We start from the raw sequence: 23510 nt of genomic DNA, 5'->3' as shown, positions 1-23510 counted from the left end.
CAACTCCGGTCCCTTCCCCAAACTCATTTATTTGTCTGGTCGAGTTTCGACTTCAGCAACCCTCTCACTGCAGCGTAATAAAGCAAAACTAAGTAAATAAGTAAATAACGATAAGCAAGAAAGCAACCTGCATAGAGTTTTATCCGTTTGATAAATACATATGTGTATAAATAACAGAAGAGAGACACACATTTGAATGATAATTCATTTTTAAAGTCCAGCAATAAGAAAACTTTGCCAAACACCACTTCCCAGTACATATCAGAGTGAAAATGGAACTGGTATTTTAGAAAAATAAGAATATATACTCAGCCAGGATCCAAGTCAAATCAAATAAACTAAGCACTGCAGATGGCAGCATCAAAGGCTGCTGGGAGCATCTGCAGGAAACCTCAGATGCTTGACCTCAGGCCACTGCGGAGAGGTTGGACTAGAAAAAAGACAATTGTACTTTCTGTCTGACTACCAGAATAACAAATAGTAAGTACATTAGAGGTTTCCAAATAGTACCAACTTTGATTTGGCCCCTTTATTAAAGGAGAAAATACTAGAAACTAATGACAATCAGCATCTGCAGATTAACGGGTACAATCTAGGAACTGTTTACTGTCATCCCTCTCTGCACAGAAACCTTAATTCTTTCAGAGACAGAATTAGCTCCTAGAAACGCTTACATTGTCAGGTGCCATCTCCTTTTTCATCTCTTCATATCAGCTTGTAATTCCTACAAAAAGTACAGGTGTAATTTACAGGCAATGGGCTGAAACACAGACAATCCTCTACAGATCGTAATGAACTCAGGAGAAACTCCCACTTCAGAAACAGGTAACTAAAAAAGCAAGACTCTTGTCCAAATCTACTCAATTTTGTCTAAAAATAAAAAAAAAAAAAAGAGGACAGAAAAATCTTTTGTCAAGTTCACCAATGTTACTGATAAAGTAATTCTGAGGGATGAGACTGAAAGCTTTCTCTTAACATAAAAGAGCATGAGAGCCATTTAAGACATTAATCAACAGCAAAGGACAGAAGTATCCAGAGCTATCCAGAGAAAGTGACACAGAACATGTTTTGTCAGTAAATCCATCAGTTTTCTTGGGGAGAGGAGTATAACGGGACCCTTATTATGAGGCAAGAACATACAAATAGTAATTTTAGCAAGAGATAGTAACTGCAAAGAAATAATCTACACTATCTCAATCTCAGAAAAAGATCTGGAACATATGCTTTAAGAATAAAATCCACAAAAATGATCAGAGGGCTGGAACACCTCTCCTGTGAAGAAAGGCTGAGAGAGTTGGGGTTGTTCAGCCTGGAGAAGAGAAGGCTCCAGGGAGACCTTATTGCAGCCTTTCAATAATTAAAGGGGGCTTGTAAGAAAGATGTACAGAGACTTTTAACCCAGGCTGTTAGTGACAGGACAAGGGGCAACGGTTTTAAACTGAAGGAGGGTAGATTTAGATTGGCTACAAGGAAGATATTTTTTACCATGCGGGTGGTGAGACACTGGAACAGGTTGCCCAGAGAAGTCATGGATGCCCCATCCCTGGAAGTGTTCAAGGTCAGGGCTGGGTGGGATTTGGAGCATCCTGATCTAGTGAAAGATGTCCCTGCCCACGGCAGAGGGGTTGGACTAGATGATCTTTAAAGGACCCTTCCAACCCAAACCTTTCTATGATTCTAAAATAACCTTTAATTCTTAAGAGTTTGTATTTTGACAGAAGGCAAAGTGCTGCAAAGACTAGGCAACTGAACAGCAACAAATCAGACAAAATCTACCATTAGCACCAACAGGATCTTGGCAGCAGGGAAAACTGCAGACCATAACAATTTCCACATTAGCCACATCCTCACTGAGCTCAACTCTCTCATTTTTAGTAGGACACTAACTCTATGCAAGGTTTGAGAAAGTCCTGGGCTTCCCTAAACCTAGGTACGAGGCCAAGCAGAATATGGACCCTGGATCACAGCTAATCTTTGCCCAGATTTTGCCACAGCCTAAGATAAATGTACTCCTGCCAGACAGGCTCTTTTTCTTAGTGCTGGGTCAGTGTCTTAGGGAGCTGCAGCAAGTAACTGATGCAGTTCCCACAGCTCCATACTTTTACAGACCACGAGTTATAAGAAATGCAGCTCAAGAACGTCACGCTCACTTCTTGTTCAGAAAATGGTTAGAAGATCTAAGATTGAGATCAAAGTCCAGCTGTATTTTACTGACTCTTTAAAACCTCAAATACATCACCTGAACGCTACTCACCACCCCCGCCAAGTATAAAATGTTATTTATTAATTTAACAGGAACGCTGCAAGAAAGTACATCCCTGCTCAAAAGATTCTGATAAAGTCAACAATGACTAAAAATTACCAACCAGCATTACCACAAAAATCATTATGAATTTTCTCTCAAAGTGTTACAAAACCTGTACAACAGATCAGGCTTGGCCATATCTATCTTTCAGAAGAAATCTGGGGTAGCTTTAAGGCTTTCAATAGCAAGTCCCGTGGTGCAGGCGATACAGTGAATGCACTGTCTCTTCACATGCAAGAGGGCCATCCCTGAGCCTGGGAATTGTACTAAAGCACAGCAACCAGAGGCACACGCGGTTTCAATAAATCCGATATGAAAGTAAACTGAAAATAACACATGCAGAATCACGGCTACCAGGACCAACCCTTAAATGTAATTACAAATTTTGTACAGAAGCTCATGCAGAGGACAAACCACCATGGTCACATGCTAAGAACAGCCTATTTATTTTGGCAAGGAGGCCAAAAGTGGAGTCAAGGAAAGCTTTTAGTCAGGTTGTAAATTCAGCTGCAAAATGTGGCTCAGGTGTTTTTAAATTCAAAACTTCCTGAGCAATTACAGCTGGAACAAAATTCCTGGGAGAATGAGGACTGTCATGCTGCCACTGCTACTTCCCAATTGGACTCGACAGCTCGAAGACGAGAGCATTTATCGATGGCACTTGCACCTTCATTTCAGACTATGTGAAACATTTTACACAAAAAGCACACCTCCAGAGGTTAGGAAACTCATCACAACCACTTTTCCCTTCTCCTCCTTTAACTACATGAATATCTAGTTTCCATTTCGTTTTCATTTCTTTAACAATTATCCCAGAATTTAACATTACAGTGGGGCTAGGATGACATTACACTAATTTTCATCTCAGGAACAAAATGAAACATGAAAACATTGATATTATTTTCAACTCTAAGTGACACCTTTCCTCCATTTTGTTGCTTTACAGCCTTTCCTGCAATATTCTGAATTAAATTGCACACATTTTAGAGCAAGATGAGAGAAGTCATATAGAAGCCCTGAATGGTTGCTTTTAGATACTTCTGATTTGGTGGGAGTTTTGTGTGTTTTTCTTTTGTTCTTCTACAATTCTTCTAATTGTAGAGATTTTAATAATATCCATTATATCAATAAAAGGACAAATTTCAGAAGTGTAGAGCATATTTAGAGAATTTTTTCAAGTCATTACTTGTCCTGACATAAATCAAAAAAACCAAATTTTAAACTCAATGGATACATCTATGTTAACAAGTAACACAGTACGATAGGAGCAAAATTGTACAATGAAACAGCAGCACTGAGGGGCCAGTGCCCATACTACAAGCATTTTGAGGGTTTTACTAAATCTAGTCAGTACCAAATGGCCCTAGTCTGGGTCCCTGGACTGAATATGAATTCACAGCTGGAGAGCATCGGGTTATTTTCTAAGGAGCATCATCCATTCCAGTTTCATCCAAATGGGATCTGGTTTGGTGCCTGGACCTGCAGCGCAGTAAGTGCAGACAACCAGGAGGTTCACCACAACAGCAAGCTCCTAAGGTGAACTAAAACACCAACGGAGACACACCTCTACTCACTCTTCATCCAGCTGCTGATGGTTCCTGGCACAGCAAAAGACAGAAATTGCAGACTGTTCCTCTAACATAGTCACAGGCCAGGTTAGGGCATTTTTTCCCCTTTTTTATCTGCATTTTATCTTCAACTTTATCACTGTTTTAATCTAAGCTTTTTTTTTTTTTTTTAAATACTGAGCATTAGTGATCTTATAACATACAGCTACCAATCATACAGCATTACTTAACCAGCAAAAAAGGCCTTAAACCAATGCAAAGACAGTTTCTCTTTTTTTTTTTTTTTAATAATGTAAGCTAAGTTATTCTTCCTTCTTCCCTTCCCAAGGACAGACTATTGCTACTACAACACAAAAATTTTGCCTTAGACCTCCAAAATTCAATACTTTAAACGTATGCTTCTTTTAGAAAACAAGAGTTCAAATACCAGCTAAACCGAGTTTCCCCCTTCAGAGCTTATGTAATTGCAGTGATCTTGCTCTCTAAAAACAAAGCTTGATTAGAATTATCTTTAGTTCCCTCTAAGTTGTCCCAAGACGACCTAGCAGCCCCCAGCCTGTGAGCCACCACCAGGCAGCTCTCCCCAGCCCGCCCACGGGCACTGCGCTCCAGCAAGCACCAGACAAGCAGCCCTCGCCCCGGCTGCGGGAGGACACCCGAAGATATTGTCATCTCATCAGATAACAGGTCTCAAAGTAAAATATCGCTTATATGCTCAGCTGGTAACTTACCACTGGCTCCCCGTCAGACGATGCTGCGGACTGGAAACTGGGAAGCAGCAGCAACAGGAATGTGAGTAACTCCTGTTCCTGCATGTTTCAACATAACCCTGTTCAGCTCTCCCGAACAAAGGCTTGTGCTTATTCAACCTACAAATAACTTTAATCATCGTGTTTTGTCTAAAACTGGGGTATGGATTCCTCTCTCTGGAGGAGATTAATCTTCCCACTGCTTGTCGGACAAGAGAGATTTGAATTAGCTTTAAGCCAAAAGCGCAGCTAACATTTGCAGTTGTGCAGATCTAATCATGTATCGAAATTTCTGCTCCTGTTCCAACATCACATTATAAAAAGTAAACTTTCCTTTCATTTATGGGCAATATATAAAATGTAAATCCAAATTGTTTCAAAAACACACTGAAAGACATTACTAAAAATACCCTCGAGGAGATCGTACAAGGCTCGCACACACAAGTTTAAAGTTCCAAAACACAAGATCAGTGCAATGTTACTCTTCCCCACAAACCACAGATACCTCCACCAAAAAACCCAAGTAAAACCCTCTCTCCCCTCTGCCAGGACAACTCAGCCCCCTTACTCACTACATAAAGCTCCACTCACAATCAGCTAGGAAACTATCAAGAAGCATTCAGAACATTTTGTGATTTGGAGAAGACCTTCCAAAGAAACCACCCCCAAAAAAGCAGGTGAGGTAATTTAACAGCTCACTGCCCCAAGGACAAAAGGCACTTTTCCCTGTGCTCGGTCCCCTCCTCCCCACTCAGGCACTACCAGGCCCGGCGCCTGCAGAAAAATATCTCTGCCAAAATGCATGGTTTAATCCACTTAAATAATTCCTCCCAGTTCAAAAAGAAGATGGGTGAGCTCCGCTGCCAGCATAAGGTAGAAGTAGAACATATAGCCGTGAGAAGGAGGAGATGCGAGCAGAAACTCCTCCTTGAGGCAACAGCAAGCTGTTGCATTGGCTCTCCACGTCTCTGAAAATACACGCAAAGGTGTGAAGGATGCAGTCGAAAAGAATGAATACAGAGCAAATGTCTGCCTTTCCTAAGGCACAAAAATGAGTCCACTTGTAATTCAAAGTTCAAGCAGGCTAACTTTATTCATTTTTAACATAAAATCCTCTTAGACATAAAAGTTTCCCTTTACTAAAAGCAAAATACTAGATGCAGAAATACAAAGAATATCTGAAACATTAATTAAGGGTATTTTCTTAATGATTCAGGTTAAAAACTCAGACCTTTCTAAACCTAATGGTTTTTCCATAGCTTTGAAGATTTTGTTCAGTATTTCTGAAAAGTCAGCAGGTTTTCTCATCTCCCCCAGCTGATATTACCTGTGACATTTTGCAAAAAATCTCAAAATACATACAAGCATGGCCTGAATTACCTGGACTCAGCTTGAGTTCAGATGTGCGAGCTTCTGGAATTGACTACTGGCATTTCTTTGAGCTATCTGATGTCAAGGATGGTTGACATCACGTTTCCCAACTGTAAAAGTAGGGCATTTCATGTGGATCACAGAGATTTAACCAATATGACCATAAGGATTTAAGTAACACTCTTTTAGAACAGTTATTTTTAACTGCTGGTTTGGCAGCCCCCAGAAAGGGATTAAGAAAAAATATTCCAAAGACTGCACAGATGTGAAATTTCTGACAGAATCCAGGTGCCCAGCAGAAACTTCAGGGGGTCCAGAAATCAAAAAGATTAAATTATTTTTACAAGGTAATAAGCAAAACTGACATCACAGCTGACATGACACATTCAAACCATGTATCAGCTACACGTCTACACATACAAAGTGCAGTTGATAAGCTCAATATTGAGACCATCAAGGCAGGCAATCAAATGGAATTGCCTAAATGAGTGAGAAGGACCAGGTGTAGCTGGAGCAGAAATGCACTGAACAGCCATTTCCACTTATTTAATTAACATTCTTAAAGAAATTTCTAATTCCCAAGAAACAGGCACAACCCAATTTAATTCAACCTGCTATACATCATTAGGATTCACCCAGGTGACACAAGAGGAAAAACCAAACTTAATTAGATCAATTCAGATCAGTTGCTATAAAATCCATGGGTTTTGTTATTTGGCACATTTAAACCTATTATCCAGTTAATCAATTAGAGAAGAGGATAATGTGAAATAATTCTCAAGCGTGCTTCAAAGATACTTAAATCTTCTTACACTTTTTTCTTTTAATTGAAACACCTTCTGTGATCAAGAGAGGCACCTTTAAAGCCTTCCTCCAATTCTAGCCCAATCTAACTGAATAGTTTAAAAATCCTTCACACTTAAAAATACATTATTACTAATTTCTAAGCTTGAAGACACATCACCTTATTCTTCCAAGACCAAGGTAAAACATTTTCTTCTTGCACATCTTTACAACTTTCCTGTACATGCTCGGTACCAGCCACACAGAAATTCCTTGAAGTCTTAAACCCTTTGCCAAACAGAAAAGGATAAAGATCACATAATCACAGGTTAAATATGTACAATATTTATGTGGAAAACCGACTACAGAATTCTTCAATCTAGCAGAAAAAGCTGTAATACACAATCACTGGAAACAGAGGCCACACAAACTAGAAAAAGGCAGTATTTTGAACACAAAGGCAATCAATCATTTTGAACAACTTCTGTAGAATTACTTTTAACCAATAACACAGATTTTAAATTAGGGCTACTTTTTTTTTTTCTTCAATAGTTCAGTAGTTCTATAGTTCCTAGTTCAATATTTCTACAGTTCAACATTTCAAATATTTCAATATTTTCTACAGTTCCTAGTTCAATATTTCTCAGTCTGATTTGCAAGACATCACACCCAGTCTGCAAAGCAGCTGCCTTTTTTATTTATTTTTCAGCACATACACACACAGACAAAGATAAGTGCTAGTGCCTTCTGCCAGAAACACTTGAGAGTCAATTCCTGGCTGGTTTCAGCATTTGCAGATATTGCAAGTACTCAGAAATGTCAACATTGTAAATCAAAAGGTCTAGGAAACAGTTCCAAAAGGCACACACAAATTCCTGATGACAGAAACATTTAATGAATGCATTTGTGATTACAAGCAAGACCCTCACGGCTAACTGTCAAACAGTAAAACACAAAACAGTCCCTGATTTTTTTTGTGGGAAAACTAACATGCTACTAGTTTTAAAGGATGAAAAATACAATTCTAAACCAAACCGACTGATCAAACATGCAGAAGAGGCTGTGCTGCTATTGAAGGGAGGACTGTGGGATCTTGTGGAATTTACCGTCAATGGACCTACAAGAAAAGAACCCGACGATTCCCTTGCGCAGGGCTTTACAAAGCATCCTCTTCAGCTTTCTGGACTTCTGGTCTACAATGCTCCAGCTTAAGTTCACTGAAGCACTCTATTTGGGACTCCAGTCTGGAGGTCTTCAGCACTTCCTACATTGCAGCAAAAATATTCTCTATTGTAGATGTACATAGTCAATATATCTTCCTTGTATATTCATACAAAATTTGAGCTCCATAGGAGCTTAAAATTACAGTGATCAGGAAATTCGACATGACAGTCAGATATGACCAATGCAAACTCCTCCTTGTGAACAGAAATATTTCAAATCTCCTCTCATGATGGATATTTCTTCAGACTGTTGAAGGATCTGATCACCCTTTTGGAGGGGTGGGGCGGGGTGGGGGAGCATGTTCATACCAAACTCCTCATAGATTTCCTGTACTTACTCTTTGGAGTAAAAATCTTCCTCAGAGAAGAGTTTTTCGTTTTGAATGATTCATGGGAACTAGAAAACTAAAAGTCTGTGAGTATAGTTGTCTTACAACATCATATGATTAGAGATCTAAGGTCATCTTAGAAGAGATTCAAAACACAATGTAAGAAAAAAGTCATGTGTAGAATAGAGATAAATCTGACTACCTCCGAGGCTTAATTCGAGTCAGGCATTTCCTCAGGAATCCAGAAAAGCCCAATTCCTTTGTTTCACGCTGAGACAGAGAACACAATAAATACATGTGGTTTATTCACCTTCCAGAGACCTATATGAAGTCTTGAGGCAAGAACTCAAGAATAATTGAGTTCAAAAAGAGTAAGATGGTAGTACAAAGCAGTCCACTGATACAACTCATAAGCCACTGAACTAAAAAAAAACCAATCCACAGACCCATTTTGCAAAACGCATCAACAGATGAATCAGTACCCTGTCACACCGTGTTATTGGAGACTCCACCTCTCTTTAGGAAGACTCACATTCCACCCTCCACAACAGCATACCTGTCTTCAATTACAGGGACATACATGTTTCCTTTTAGTGACTGAAGGACACAAGGCCTGAAGAATTATCTTATTATTTCTATTAAAAAATAGAGGATATTTAAAACAAGCACTAGACTATCATTCAGAAGACTATATTTAAACCTGGAGTACATTTTTGCCACAGGATCCCCCCCCAAAAAAAAGCAGCCAATACTTCTTTCTTACTAAACAGAAAGAAAATTACTAATATTAACCATCAACCTGACACTGCATTTCAGTGCTCAAATGCTCTGTTAAAAGGAAATTCACATCTTCCACACTTTCTGCTTTATTTGGGTAACTAATAAAAAGAACTCTATAGCTATAATGGTTTACCCTGACAAACGTAAAGAAAATATATAGGCTTCTTGAATAACTCCAGTAACTTGGGAACAACAAAGAAAACAAGAAATTAATCAAATGCCTTCTCAAATGCCTGCGCAAGCAGCAACAGCCATTTCCTATACTCCTCTCACAGACAAGGGTGAGCCATGCTGGCTAACCTCCCAGTGTTATGACCTGTGAAGGATACAAATCTAATTTTGCTAAAAGAAAAATACCACTGTACCTGGTCTGTTAAGAGATAACAAATATTTTTTTTTTTAGAAGTGATGAGTTAGCAAAATTTGCTGACATTCAAGTTTAAGCGCACAACAGAGAAGCACAAGTATATTTCAAAGGTTATTCAAAAAGTATGTGGTTTTTCAGCTTCTACCCTATAAAACTCACTCAAGTTTTACTGGAAGCTGTAATTTAACTAATTTCTTCACGCATCCAGCACCTTGTGCTGTGTGATGATCCTCCTCTGATAAGGAAGCTTTTGACATCATTCTGGAAACGTATACAGAGTGTGTCCTGTAATAACAACATAGGAAGCCCTAATAAACCAGGTGCGGCTTTGGAGACGAATCCTGAGCCACTCAGGAAGTGCTCTAGTAACTACGGCAGCCCTCCTGTAAGCTCTGACTGCTGCGAGTCTCTTGAACGAGTTCTATACTGAAAAACATAAGGGAAGGGAGGTATAGGACAGAGGACTGATTTTTCGCCTGACCTGTCCTTCTATTGTAGCAGTGCAATAAAAGATAGGCATTGACTGTAGTGAATGATTTTCATCTTTGGCATTCAGCTTCCCCCTTTTCTCTAGGTATCCCATAGTTTATCTCTTCTCCCAGCCTCAGAATGTTTTTTTTCTCTCTAAAGAGAAACTCTAAAGTTTCTCTTTGCTTTCTAAAGAGAAACTCACATCTGTTGTTAAAACTGTCAGTTATCAGCAAGTCAAAAACCACAGAAATGGCAGGATCACTGAAGATATTTAAGGGAAAATGTGCCAGCAGAAAGGGCCACATCCTAGAAAACCACAATTAATGACATTCGAGGTAAGAAAAGCTCCTTGAAATGCTCTGGATTGCTTTTGGTTTTGGGGAACACCAGGAGCTCCCCATCCTGCCAGGGGGGCTGTGCTGGTCCTGCACCGTGCTGCACCTCTGAGCTCAGCTGGCCAGCGAGGCTCCGCCTGGAAGGTGAACCACGTCTTCTCAGCATCCTTCGTTCAGCGTGTCCACAGCTCCACAAAGCCACTGTTCCAGATCATGCTTTCCCTACATCACGTGGCTGCTTCTGCCTACACCACCCTGGTCAACACCAGCATTAATAATTTTGTACCTCTGGTACTTACTTCCCTTCTCAAGCCCTTCGACTCTAAACTGCCTCCCCCTTACACATTAAGCTACAGCTAAAATTAGCTTCTAAAGCAGAACTCCAGCTCAACGCAGCAGTATCCCCCCCACTTCCATTCTTCCCAAAACAGAAAAACAGATTGCTGCTTTGGTCTAGGAATTTAGTGAATCCACACGTACTGTGGGCAGCAAAAAGCATAGGGGTTTCTTTGCTAGGACGCTCTTGGCATGGTGACAAGGTGCTTCTGCTGACCCAGAACAAGATCAGTGCGATATCATCTGGTGGAAGGACCACTGTGAGTAGCCAAAGGAGTCCCCAGCAGAGCAGCAAGCCACAGTAGTCTACAACAACAAAAAATACTCCTTCCTGCTGATTCGGATGGGGAGAAGCATGTTGCACTGCAGGGCTTCCCAGGCTGTGCTGGGCACACGTGAGCAAAGCCTGCTGTGAGAGGAGTGTTCCCCACAGCAAATGTGTCCTCCACGTCACTCTCCCAACCTCAGGCTAACGAGCAGGGGTAATTGTAGGTTGACAGCTTCCAAGTAATTACAGCCATCCCCATTCCAGTGCTTACTGGTATGACATTGGTCATCCTCAACAAGGGAAGGCAGAGTAGAGAAAAATATACATTTTGATTAAAACTCTTTTTCCAATCCGTAAATTCTGCTTCCACCAGATGTTCTGCCTTGTGCGTCTCCACTACCCTTCTCACTAGACACCAAGCCTGGCTGCCAAGCAAAACAAAAAACAGCATCTCTTTCATCCTTGGAAAACCATACTGATGCAGCAAGTTTTACTTGCTCTATTGTACAAACTCCATTTGCAATTTATCTTGGTATACACAGTCCACGAAGCGCATGCGAAGCTGCATGCTCATTTGTAGGACTGACGTTACGCAAATCATTCTCATTTCCAGCAAGCTGTGAAACACAAAAGGCAGGATATCCTGGAAGTAGCAAAGTAAAAGAAAAAAGGGGGGGGGGGGGGAAAAGGACAGAAAAGCCAGGTGTCCTGGGAATAGCGCTTACGCAGGGCTTCTTTAAGGGCAGCAGCTGATCCTGAAAACAGAAGTTTGATTCAGATGGAGCCACAGTGTGAAGCCACGCACAAATACCTGCACTTGAAGCCCAAGGATCCAGACCACACCTCTGCTGCAGCCTGGATCTCAGTGATCCAGGCAGATGAACGATGGGCAAGACAAAATGCAACCTGGGAAGCAAATCCAGGTGACGTGGTAACGACACATACTGGAGAGTACACATTATATTTTATGCTCTGGTGAACTCCAAATGAACGCTATCACATGCATCTGGGTCTAAATTTGACTGCCATTACATTCAACAGTGCAAAGAGGTGTACCAGCTATCACCAAACCAAGATCTGCATCCCACGCATGACTCACTATAGCTTGAAGCACCCAAGCTCCATACCAAGCCATTCCCATCTCAGCTGGGTGGGGGCCCCTCGAGGAGAGCCATGGTACCCAAAAAAGGGGAAATCCTCCCTCAGCTACAGGAAGATCTTTAAAAAACCCTTCATTATTCTACCTTTTCTTCTTGTTAGTATTGGAACATATGTGAAGACCTTGACAAAGGCACAATAACAGAGAAAGTGCTTTAGTTTTTCTAACTTCCTTAGATACTAGTACAAACTTCTAGCTTGTATTAAAAGTTCAGCATAGTCCAAACACTTGCAGGAGATACTTAAGGGAAGTGGTGATGTTGCAGAAAAAAAGGAAAAAGCCACCCTTCTTTTTCACCAGTAGTAACTTGCAGACTGCTAAGACATGAGCCTCCAAAATAAACAGCCCCCCACACCAACCACCAAACTTTGTTTAAATGCTTGCTAACATCACTAGGCTAATTCCTCACAACATAAAATTGTTTTTCCTGCAAATGTGGCTTCTATTTCATATTTGACTTGGTTCTCCTGTACCTTCAAGCATGTTACACAGCTTTTCCTTAAGCAAAGGCCTGAAAAAAGTAAAATTAAATACTTGAAAAACATCCTGTATTTTTCACACAGATGTGCTTACTCCATTGTCAGACTGGAGACTACCGGTTAGAGTTTTGTGGGTTTGCCTGCCTATAAAATGTTCGTCACAAAGTTAGGCCATTTAAAATGGAGCAGCTGATCAAACTAAACAAAACAAAGCCACATGAGCCTCATGCACAGCTGTATCTTGCCTGTTAAAATTTTTCCATAAATTTTAGGAATTTTGGAGGAAGTAACATCCTTTTTGAGAAGGCTCCTGTCTCACCTGGATCCTCTCAAAACTCCTTGGCCATTTCCAACGAGATGACCGATGGAAAGAAGAGAGGCTGCTAGAGAGAATGTGACGAGTCCTAGGAAAACATGAACCAATTAGCTTTCATTAATTACAACTAACCACACCGCAGCACACCTTCAGATGTCACTCCAAAACCTTTACCTGTCTTGGGGTGAAATACTTAACCCAAATTGCGAGACCTCACGGCCTTCTTACACCCACGGCAGGCACACCCGGGGTCAGTGCCTGGGCATGTATGGGAATCAGACAGCATCTTCCAGCTGAGGAGGAAAACATAGCTTTAAAGTCCAGCCCAGGCATGGTAGGAAGGGCAACCCCTGATGCTAACCTGTTTTGCCTTCAAGCAGTCAAACCAGCATTTTTCTTCCACTATTATCTTCACGTGCTGCCTCTTAAATCTGCTGGGGTCCCTTTGGTCCTTTCAGCTCCTCAGCCTTTCCCACCTAGGCATCGTCCTTCAGCCTTCACGTGTTCCTCAAGAAGGAGCTCACCTCAAACTACCCTTCCTCCTGCTAGTTTCCCTCTCCCCTGCTTCTACCTCCTCCCTAGGGCTAAAGCAGCAGAGTCACTCACCAAACATGCCAGCAGCATAAAGTGGCCTTTGTCCGCCCTCTTCCCTCCCACGGGGATTCATAGAGAAACCGGGATTAATACAGAAAACAACTCATCTCAAATAGCCAGTTTTCTTTGAAACCATACAAATTTCCACTTCCATCTGATGCACTCAAGCAGTCAGTACTTGTTACTCACATGAATTCCCAATTTTTCCTTAAAAAATTAAAAAATAAATAATCAGGAAATAATAGAACTGGATTTTTTTAAAGGGATAGAAAAAATTCTCCTTCTACAAAGCTCAGTAACTGATCCAGGACCGTAACAGAAGGGTTTGCAACAGAAGTTGCAAAGGGCAATTTAAAAAAGTCTATGAATCAGCTCAATATCTTAAAACCCCTGCTAGGCTACATGAACAGACACACAACTCCGTATCAACAGAAATAAAAAAGCTGACCTCCAACACTTGTTAAAAAAAAGTACTTTCAGTTCCAAGTTAAAAGAAATCTGATATAATATTTTCAAAATACATATATGCATGAAAAATTGGGAAAGGCTGTAACGATTTAAATGTAAAGAAAATAGTCCACAAGAGTATATCATCAACATATTATTTATATTTATCATGGCTGCTTTGGTGATGAAGCTCTATAATCATAATTTAGCATGTAACACAGAAATACCCATAGCATCAGATCCCATATCATGGAAAGACTGTATTTTCATTTACAATAGGAAAGACTGTTACAGCCCCAAGAACAGCAGCTACTTAGCCCACTGCACTGCAAAAACCATGTTCTGTGGGTGTTGACCTTTTGAGCAAGACATGACTCGTACACCATGATAACAGGCTAAGAAACTTCATGTCTAAGATTCCTCTCCCTAGGTTAGTGAGAAATAATCTTTTTCTTTGAAAGGATGTAGAACTTCAAAAGCAAAACATAAAACAAGATCTAAAATTTGTTTCAGATTACCATCAGAATATGATACAAAATGTATTTGAAAAAGCATCCTTCCCCTAACCAAAGCTTAAAATTTGCTCTTGTATAAATGATCTAAAAAATACTAAGATGTTATGTTACTTTTCAAAAGCCCATAATGTATCTCCAAACACGTGAAGAAAAGATTATTTTAAGACATTCATGCTTTGAATAAAACGCTATCTCAAGGTCCATATAACCTGAGATTGAGTGTCTGACCATGACTAATTTCAGATACTTGAGAAGATGCAGGAGTACTCTAATGGGTTGACAATTAAAGACAAGCATCATCACACAGTCTCTGAAACTTGTTTCTTCTGTACACTTGCAGTTAAATGCTCTGTTCCCAACAGTTCCGATTCAACACAACTATGACAGACAAGCCCACTTCTCTTCTTTCTCCTGAAAGCTTAGAAATTTGAAGCAATGCTCTTAACCGTGGAATATCAGTTACTGAAATTTATAAATACCATTAAAGTCTCCGAGAAATAGCTTGATCCCAGCAAAGAGCAAATAAGGACAACTAAGTGATGATGCAACATGCACATATATTCCCACAAATGAATACACAACTTGCGGGTCTATTTTTGGAAGAAGATTTAAAGAGGAGAAAATGGGCCTGGCAACACACATTGAAGGCAAGCCAACAAATATGAGGGAAGGAGAAACACGCATCCTGTAGCATCCACATAAATAACCCTCCTTGCACTAGAGAAGAAATATGCTGCAGAATGCCATTCATGTACCCAAGCCCTGCCAAAAAGGCTTGTTGCACAAACACAGCAAAAGTTTTAAAGCAATCAGCAAACACTGCAAAAATAACAACTTATTAGGAGTCCGTAAAATGACACAAAGATTTATCTCATTAGTTTCCCTCTCTCTGTAAAGGAACCCAGGTAAGAAAAAAAGACACAAAAGAAATTCCTCCCCACCCTCAAAATCACCACATGTACTAAAACCAAGTGTTCTTATCTTTATACAGTAATAAGAGTCCATGTTATTTAAGGGCCCTCTGAAGTCTGTGATCTTTTAAAATCCTTTCCAGTCCTATTGCTATGACTCTGAAATTCCCTATGTTCGGTCTTTATGTCTGCATGTCCCTTTGCAACAGGGCCACTGGAGGCATTTGTGTACCTTTTCGTAGAGGCAATGAAGGGTTACACAGGTTTAAAAGACTGCAAAAACTGCTGTAGTTTCATGAGAGCTGAACCGGTAGCAGCTTACCACCCCAAGAGGGGTAAAACCTTCACCTGCCTCGCCTCATTTCTGCTCCTTGATACATGTTCCTGCTGCACCATTGCATAAGCTCTGAAACTCATGACATCCCTCTGTAACACGGAGTCGGGGAAGAGAAAGGCGATGGGTTTGTTGCTTTCTGCAGAGCCAGCAGTTTGCACTGCTGTGTGGAAGAGCCCAATGACCATCAGCACTGCTGGGAAAGGAATAGAGGGGGGGCACAGCTGTGGGAAGATTTCCTCCTTTCGGGGGGCCAGCAGGCAATTACATCAGCCCAACTACTCACAAAACTGCAACCCTAGACAACCATTAAAATTTATTAAAAATATTTGTCAGCCTCTTCATTCCTGAACGCTTTGATCCTTGTCCTGGAAATTCTGCTATACGTAAGCAGGGCCAACAGCACCGGAGGTTACCACACACCGTTAAACCTCGAACCAGCAGAGCAGCTACGGAGCATCCCCCTCCCAAACTCTCCAGTGCCTCCCCTCAAACAAGCGGAGCACCACGGTGAGCGGGTTCAGCATGTCCGCACGCAGCGCTCACCCAGCTGAGAAAAGGGAAGACGCAGCAAAATAGCCAATCTTTGCCACGGAGGATTTCATGAAAGATTTTTATTGTTATCACCTCCGCCACTATAGAGCAGGTGTGACGGGCTGCACTTGAATAAATCAGGAAAGAGCCAAGCGCGGATGGGAACACAGAAGGGGGTGTCCTCACCCTGCCGCAGGCACAGCCTCGCTCACGGGTCGTGCCAGAGGACTGGAGAAGGACACGCTGCCCTCCCACGGGCAGCTTTGTCTGAAACGTGGCTATTACAGTATCACCATTTAGTCAGGTTACTTTGGATCCAGGGCACTGAGAACGAACCTGAAATGACCAAAACCTTGCCAAGTGTCACCGTAACAAAAGGAGTACGGTAGATGTGAGGGATGGAGTTCTGGACCATACAAATCATGAGCTGGACTTGCTGAAAATACAAAACATAACAACAGTCACATGACTTCAAATCAGACCTGAAGGATCCATAAAAACACTTAGAAATAATTCAGGAAGCTGTTGCTACCAATATAGACAGATCTTGCTGATATCAGAGAGATTTTTGTGAACCACTGACTTTGTTACATTCCATGCTTCTCGTTTTTTTCCCCAAATTTCAAATCATTCTGCTAAACATTGTTCATTACAAAGAAAACAAATTTGTTCAAGAAACTAAGAATTATCCAATATGTAAATAATACTGCTAATTTAATTGTCCATTTAACTACCTTTGCAAAATAAACTCAGCAAGCTCATCCAAGGCAGGTTGCTTCAAAAGGCAAAGATAAGTTTTCTTTTATTTGAAGTCGAAAAAGGCCTTTTGTTGATTATTTACAAATCCAGGGTTCACTCAGACTTCCAGCTGAAGAGTCTGGGAATTTCTCTATTGATTTTTCTGAGAGCAGGCCGGGCCCAGAAAGATGCACGTACAGATGCAGCCACGCCAGCTCTAGTAGCACTCACGACAGCTCCATTCAGCACTGCTAGGGCTGGATCCCAGTTTGGAGGTTGGCCCCGTTCTGCCTTTACTGCTGTGGCCAGGTGAACACAGCAGCAGCAGCACTGTGAGCTGCCCGTATGGAAAATGAGGTTTAACTCCAAGTGCCTCATCCTTCTCTTATTCCCTGAAGCAAGCATGAACTGCCCTTTATCCACCCCCTTGCAGAGCAAGGGGAAGCATTCAGCTGACCAGGAAAGACCCCTGGCTTGACAGAAGTGCTTCACGAGTCGCATAACCTCTGGATATGACCTGCAGCGTAATCATGGCAGCAGAGATACCATCCCATGCTAGCCAAGCATTTGTGCATGCCATGCTACTGACAGTAGCTGCACTTTAGCTCGCAGAGCTCCAGCATGCCTACAGGAGCTGCAGCCAGCACCCTGTGTCTGCAGGGTAAAAGCCACCTGACTGCAACTCACTCCTTTTTCACTCGGAAAAAGTTAGCGTGCGGCGGGGGCTCCCAAACCACCTTCACAAGGCCATGCTAAGCGGTCCATGGGCGGCAGCAGGCTTTGCCTTTGAGTTGCGGCACGCGGCACAGCGGCAGGGCAGGACCGGCCAGCCCTCCCCAGCCCCATCGCCCTCTGCTCCGTTTCTGCATGCTGTTCAACAAAAGAAAAAGCAAGAACTCGCTTTGACTAAATCAATTTTTTTGTAATTGGTATTCTAAGACAGGCGCTTATTGAAAGACAGAATTAGCATGCTCTTTCCAATAAAATACATACTATTAAATACGTATGGTCATTACTTACAGAAATCATTCTGCCAGAGATTAAAGAACCCACGGATTTATCTGTCTTTTTCTTGCCATCAAAACCTTAGGAAAAACCATGAGGGCTGCTGATACTTCACATTTAGCTTTGCAAAACTGATATTGGGGGTTGGAGGGGAGGGGGAAGGCTTAATCCACAGACTTCAGTTCAAAAACTGTATTTTTTCCATGTGTTCTTTATATCATTATAGTGTCTTATCAACACTTCAGAAACATAAGTCTCAGTCACCAGTATTTACTACAAATGTAATACAGTCATTCCAAGTAACAGCAAAGCAAAAACTTAAATAGATGGCATGCTATGTTAAAATGGTAGGTCATTTTTACCTGCCCATGCGTACTTTAAAAAACAGATTCAAAATTAGGGTACTTAAAGAAACATACACTACTTAACAAGTCTGATTTCTTTTTTTAAAATAGGCTGACAGTTCTTTAAAAGTGTTTCAGAACAGAAGATGCTGTAACATTTGGACATAGGTTATGAAGCCACATACAGTATATACTACAGTAGATGATTAATACCTCAGGTTTTATCCCTCTGATTTTCCTGGTTTAAATCACAGTATGATCCTACACTTACATTTCCTATGGGATTACGGGCTACACTCCTAAACCACAACATTTTGCTGTCGAATGCAATAGTTTGCCTCAACACTAACTATTTTAAAACCAAACACAGCAAGCTGTAACATCAGATGACTAGCAATAATTGAAAGATTCTGCGTCTTTATCACAGAAATTGCATTTCTTTTGAGCATTAAATTTACTTTTTCCACATAAACTCAGGTGAGAATACAGACAGCACCTGAAGAAATCATCAAGTTCAACCCCCTGTGTGAAAACAAGTAAAACAGTCATGAGGAAAGCCTTTAATATATCCTTAACACAAGTCCTATTTGACTTTCAAAAACCTTCACAAAAAGGAGACTGCACAACCTCAGCTTGTTCCAGTTTTCCCCAAAGCATAACAGATTTTACGAACTACATTAAATCTTTGGTACAAACTAGTTTCATCTTTTTCAATACAGTCCCTGACAGAAGGACAAAGACCACTTCTCACTAATTTTAAGACTGTAGCTTCTTCTTGTCCTGTCCTCTAATCCTCTTTCTGCTAGAACTGTGGTCTCTGTAGATGATGCTTTCCAAACCCTTCCTAAGCCTTGATGATGATTTCTGCCAGATTGAGATGTTTGCATTTAGCTTTCTTAAAGGGCTGTGGCCAAAACTGAACATGTTATTCTGTTAACTAGCTTTACTAGTACGAAAAGTTTATCATAAACTTCAACAGTACTGCATCTCGCTGCTTATTGTGATCCCCCATAAACCCTCAGATCTGCTTCCATGGCGCTGCTGCCAAGTTGACTTCACCTATCTGCATTATGGGATCTCCTTCCTGAAAATTCTATCTTGTACTTGAATACAGCCATCAAATTTATCAAAAACCTCTCGTCCTCCAAAACAGAGCATCAAAAATAAGGCCTGAAACCCCTACTCGGTCTCCTTCAGACTTTGTGACAATTCTGTTGATCAAAGACATCAATGACAACACCAAACTACATAGGTGCCGGAACTGCCCCCAGCATTACAGGCTGACTTCCCAGTTTGATGACGACCCATAATCACTCCGTGAGAATAATCACCCAGAGTTGCTAGCTCTAGACCTGGTCCCTTTGGCTCAGCTGTTCTCAAATACTTCAGATGAATAAATAATTTTCCTAAGAGCAGGCCTACCGGGTCAGACGGCAGGTCTGTTGTCTCCAGTATGCTACCTGCAGTAGTCAATGCCTGAAATGAATATAAAATCTGATAAATACTTGACAGCACTTTTCCAGTATATTCTCCCAGGCTCCAGGTGCAGCTCAGTGACTCCCTGAGCTACAGGAGGTATTCTGTACAAGTCAGCCTTAGTGCATTTTTCTTCCATTAATTTGTCCAGTTGCTTTTCAAGTCCCTGTAAACGTTCAATATCCACATGCTTCAGGAAGGATTTCCAAAGCTTAACTAACTACACATTGGGTCAAAAACAAAACACATCCCTTTTGTTTGTTTTGAACATGTCAGCTTAATCTCACACTTCCACATTTTGTACCGAAAGTAACAATAAAAAGTTAGTCCCTACTCACCTTTACCACATCGCTCACAAGTCCGTCAAAATTTCTAAAACCTTAAAGTTTTCCTCATACCAGCACTATCAAATACCAAGAGAATATGAAGGTTAGACTGGGTCACAAAACCTTCTCCACCCCCGCAGACGAGGCACAAGGAAGTGTGCTATTTCACCTTCCTAGTGAGAACATTATGATTAATGGGTCAAAACACTGACCCAGTATCAAAACAAGGGCGCATGGCGATCCCAGATCCTGAAGGACGCAGTACTTAGCGCAGATTATACATCAATGCCCACTCAGGGTGGAGAAATTAGTTCAATTTACTTACAATTTCTGCAAGCTAATACTGACATGGTTTTAATTCAGAATGCTATTAAGCTTCGCAGCAAACTTTACTGCCTTTATTTTCACTCTGCTGGCTTTATAGTTTCACACTCAAAGGCATAACTGTACAGTCACTAAATATTTATTAACTTATACACATTAAAAACACATCCGCTAAAAATACAATCAAGCTAAATCCTAATTTCTATGTTAGTAAAAACAACATTGCAAAGGTTTCTAACTTCTGCTCTGACAATTTCGGTATTTACTCTCCCGCCTCAACAATAAACTCAGACCTTTTTTTTTTGCAGTTATTTTATAAACCGTACACTTCATAGCTAACCTGTACATTAACACAGCTTTATGATATTTAAACAAATACTGCAAGAACACATTTACTTACACTTTTAAATTTGCACAAGGATAATTTCAATCATTAAATCATTTCTATTCTTATTGGGCTTTTTTTTCCTAGCATTCCCCTCTATCTTGAAAAGAAAAATTGCAGATGACATTTAACTTTGGAGTTCATCCCTACCCTCTGTTAATTTGTCACATTTGCAACAGAAGGCAGACTCAGCCCTGTGGCCAACCTTTGTACTCCGATGGCTGCGAACCCAGTTCATAGGCAGCTCCGCAGCCCAGCGATGCCAACTGAACTGTAAGAAATCAGATGGCCTCAAAGGTCTTTTTCCTTCCGAGAGCAAGAAAGTCATGACATACTACTTCTCTCCACCTTTATAAAAAAGGGCTGACAATCAGCAATATTTAGATGAAACAACAGGTAACAACCATCCTTTTATGCAACCTATAATCTATTAATTTAGCTATCTCAATCTTATAGGCTTCTGGTGGCATCAGGATTTACTGATTAGGAAGCTGAGGGCTCTGTCAGACAAGCACCAAGTATAAATATGCTGCATTGCAAGTTGTATTCAAGTGATGGCTCATTAAGGGGAAGAACCTTTTTAAGTTTTCCTATTCAGTAATGAATGCAAGTTACAGGAATTGGGTATCAGTTTTTGGTAGCACATCACGCTTACGCACGCTGCCCTCCAAAAACGCAGCCTGCAAAAGTACTTCAATGAGAAACACACCAAGAGAAGATGTATTTCAATTGCACTACCGGTCATGCTGTGTTCGGATGGTCGAGGCTGTAAAAAATTTCTTTTCCGTGAGAAGGACAATCCTACTAGCACGGAAATGTTTTTGAAACAAGGAGCAGAGCTCAGCTGTAATGGAGTTCACTATGGGTGGCATTTTACAGAGGATGATACTAAAAAAAAAAAACCGCAAGAAAGAAATTCCCATGATAGTTCATTTAAGGAAGTGAATAAAAATCACTTTAGACTGTGATTGTGCCTAACCGGGAAGGTCTGGGTACAGCACACGCACCCCGAGGCGGGCTGGCGGGCAGCGCTCACCCCGCGCAGGGGCTCTCCCGGCCCGCGCCCGCACCGCGGGGCTCTCCCCCGGAGCAACCGGCCTCCCCGCGCCCGCAGACCCCGCGGCCGGCGCCAGGACGCATCCTGTGCCGCGACGTCGGCGGTAAGACGTTTCCTTCGTTACCGCGGCGTGTAAGGTGAGAGCTACCGGGTGCAACAGCCGCCCCCCCCCCTCGCCGCCCCGTCCCCGTCCTCTCCCCGCAGCGCTCGCCCCCAGCCCCGAGCGAGCGCCCCTTAAAGAAGGAACCGCCGCTGCAGCCCGCGTTTGTTACCAGAGGGACGCCTGCCCCCGCAAAGCCCCGCTCCCCGCGACGAAACCTCTAGCGAACGCCTCGCCGTGGAGCCTGATCGCACCTGCCGGCGGGCCGGGCCGCGCCGCCCCGGGGCCGGGCGGGAGGCGATGGGGCAGCACGCCGCAGCCAGGCCAGAGGGCCGGCGCCCCCCCGCCGGGCGGGGGGAGGACGCGGAGCGGCGGCGGAGGGCGAGCGGGCCCGGGGCCTGCTGCGCGCCTCGGAGCCGCGTCCTTACCTGCCGCTGCCACCGCGCCCGGCTGCCAGCCCTGCCGCCGCCGCTGCTGCGCTGCTCTGCGCCGCCACCCGGCACGGCCCGGCACGGCCCGGCCCGGCCCGGCCGCCCGGGACGTCAGCGCCACAGGGGCAGGCCGGGGGCGGGGGCTGCGCCGGCGGGAGGGGGAGGAGGCGGCGGCGGCGGCGGCTGGGACGGCCGGGCCGGGCCCGCCGGCCGTCCCTCCGCACCGATATTGCCTCACAGGGGGCCCCGGCCTGCCGCCTGTCCCGGGACTCCCCGCGGCCGTCCCAGCCGGTACGGGCAGGACAGGCCCCGGCGCCCCCTGGGCAGCGCGACCCCGCGGCCTGCGCCCGCCCGCACCAGAGCTGTTGTTGAGGGGGCTGGTGTGGGGACGCGCCTTGCTTGGGGCTGGCTTGTGGTTGTTCTGGGAGAGGTTGGGTTTTTTCCTTTTTTTTTTTTTTTAACCAATGCAGTTACATAAAGGGTCAGGTTTTGGGTTATCTTTGTCTTAATTAACCATTGCCCCATAAAGAAAGGCACAGAGTAGGTGGCAGCTCTCCGGCTGCGGCAAACATTGGAAGTCAAAGATTGTTCAAGCCCCAGTTCCTTCCCCTGAGCTCCCCCTGGCCCAGGCCCTGTGCTGTCCCTGCCCCGTCCCCGGGCACACACCTTGACAGGTTTTACAGGGGCAGGAGCGTGTAAAACGGGGTGCTTGCGCCCACCGCTCAATGGCGGAACAGCATCTGCCTGCCCCAACCCTGTCCCCTCGGACCCTGAGGCTCCCGCGAGGCAGCGCAGGTGCTGGCCTGCCTTCCCGCTAGCCTCCATGGTGGCTCTGCGGGATTTCCCTGGCACCTGCCTACGCCCAGCTATTCATCCCCGCAGCTGGTGCGCTGGCGTGACTCGGGAGAGTGGCCTGACTGGATGGCATTGCATCATGCTCAGCCACGGCGTCACCACCAATGGCACCTGCAGCCGCCCCTCCCTGACCAGCCATGCTGGAGTTTCGTGTCGCCTCTCCGTCCCTCAGCTTTACAAGCATTCATTCCTAGCGTCGCCCGCTGGTTTGTCAGCTTTCCCGTAAACACTTTCCTTCTCTTCATGCAATACTTCATGAGTGGCACAATGACCCTGACTGTATGCGCAAAGCCTC

The 23510-nt window shown here is 43.1% G+C and overlaps 1 protein-coding gene across 4 annotated transcripts in view; it reads right to left on the bottom strand.

Moving 5' to 3' along the window:
- MYO6 (myosin VI) overlaps positions 1 to 22484 on the bottom strand; it is a 115522-nt gene extending 93038 nt beyond the window's left edge. The window contains exon 1 of one of the 4 annotated variants that reach the window (XM_075498231.1): positions 22358 to 22484. The gene's annotated coding sequence lies outside the window, so the exon portion shown is untranslated. Of the gene's footprint in view, positions 1 to 4604; positions 4696 to 22357 lie in introns of those variants that run through there. The other 3 variants (XM_075498233.1, XM_075498229.1, XM_075498230.1) reach the window with 3 other exon arrangements.
- Positions 22485 to 23510: the final 1026 nt, after the last annotated feature.

Source organism: Mycteria americana, chromosome 3 (genome assembly GCF_035582795.1).
Source record: "Mycteria americana isolate JAX WOST 10 ecotype Jacksonville Zoo and Gardens chromosome 3, USCA_MyAme_1.0, whole genome shotgun sequence".
Taxonomy (NCBI): Eukaryota; Metazoa; Chordata; class Aves; order Ciconiiformes; family Ciconiidae; genus Mycteria; species Mycteria americana.
The sequence above is the reverse complement of the archived record's forward strand: the minus strand, read 5'-3'. Positions and strand labels throughout refer to the sequence as shown.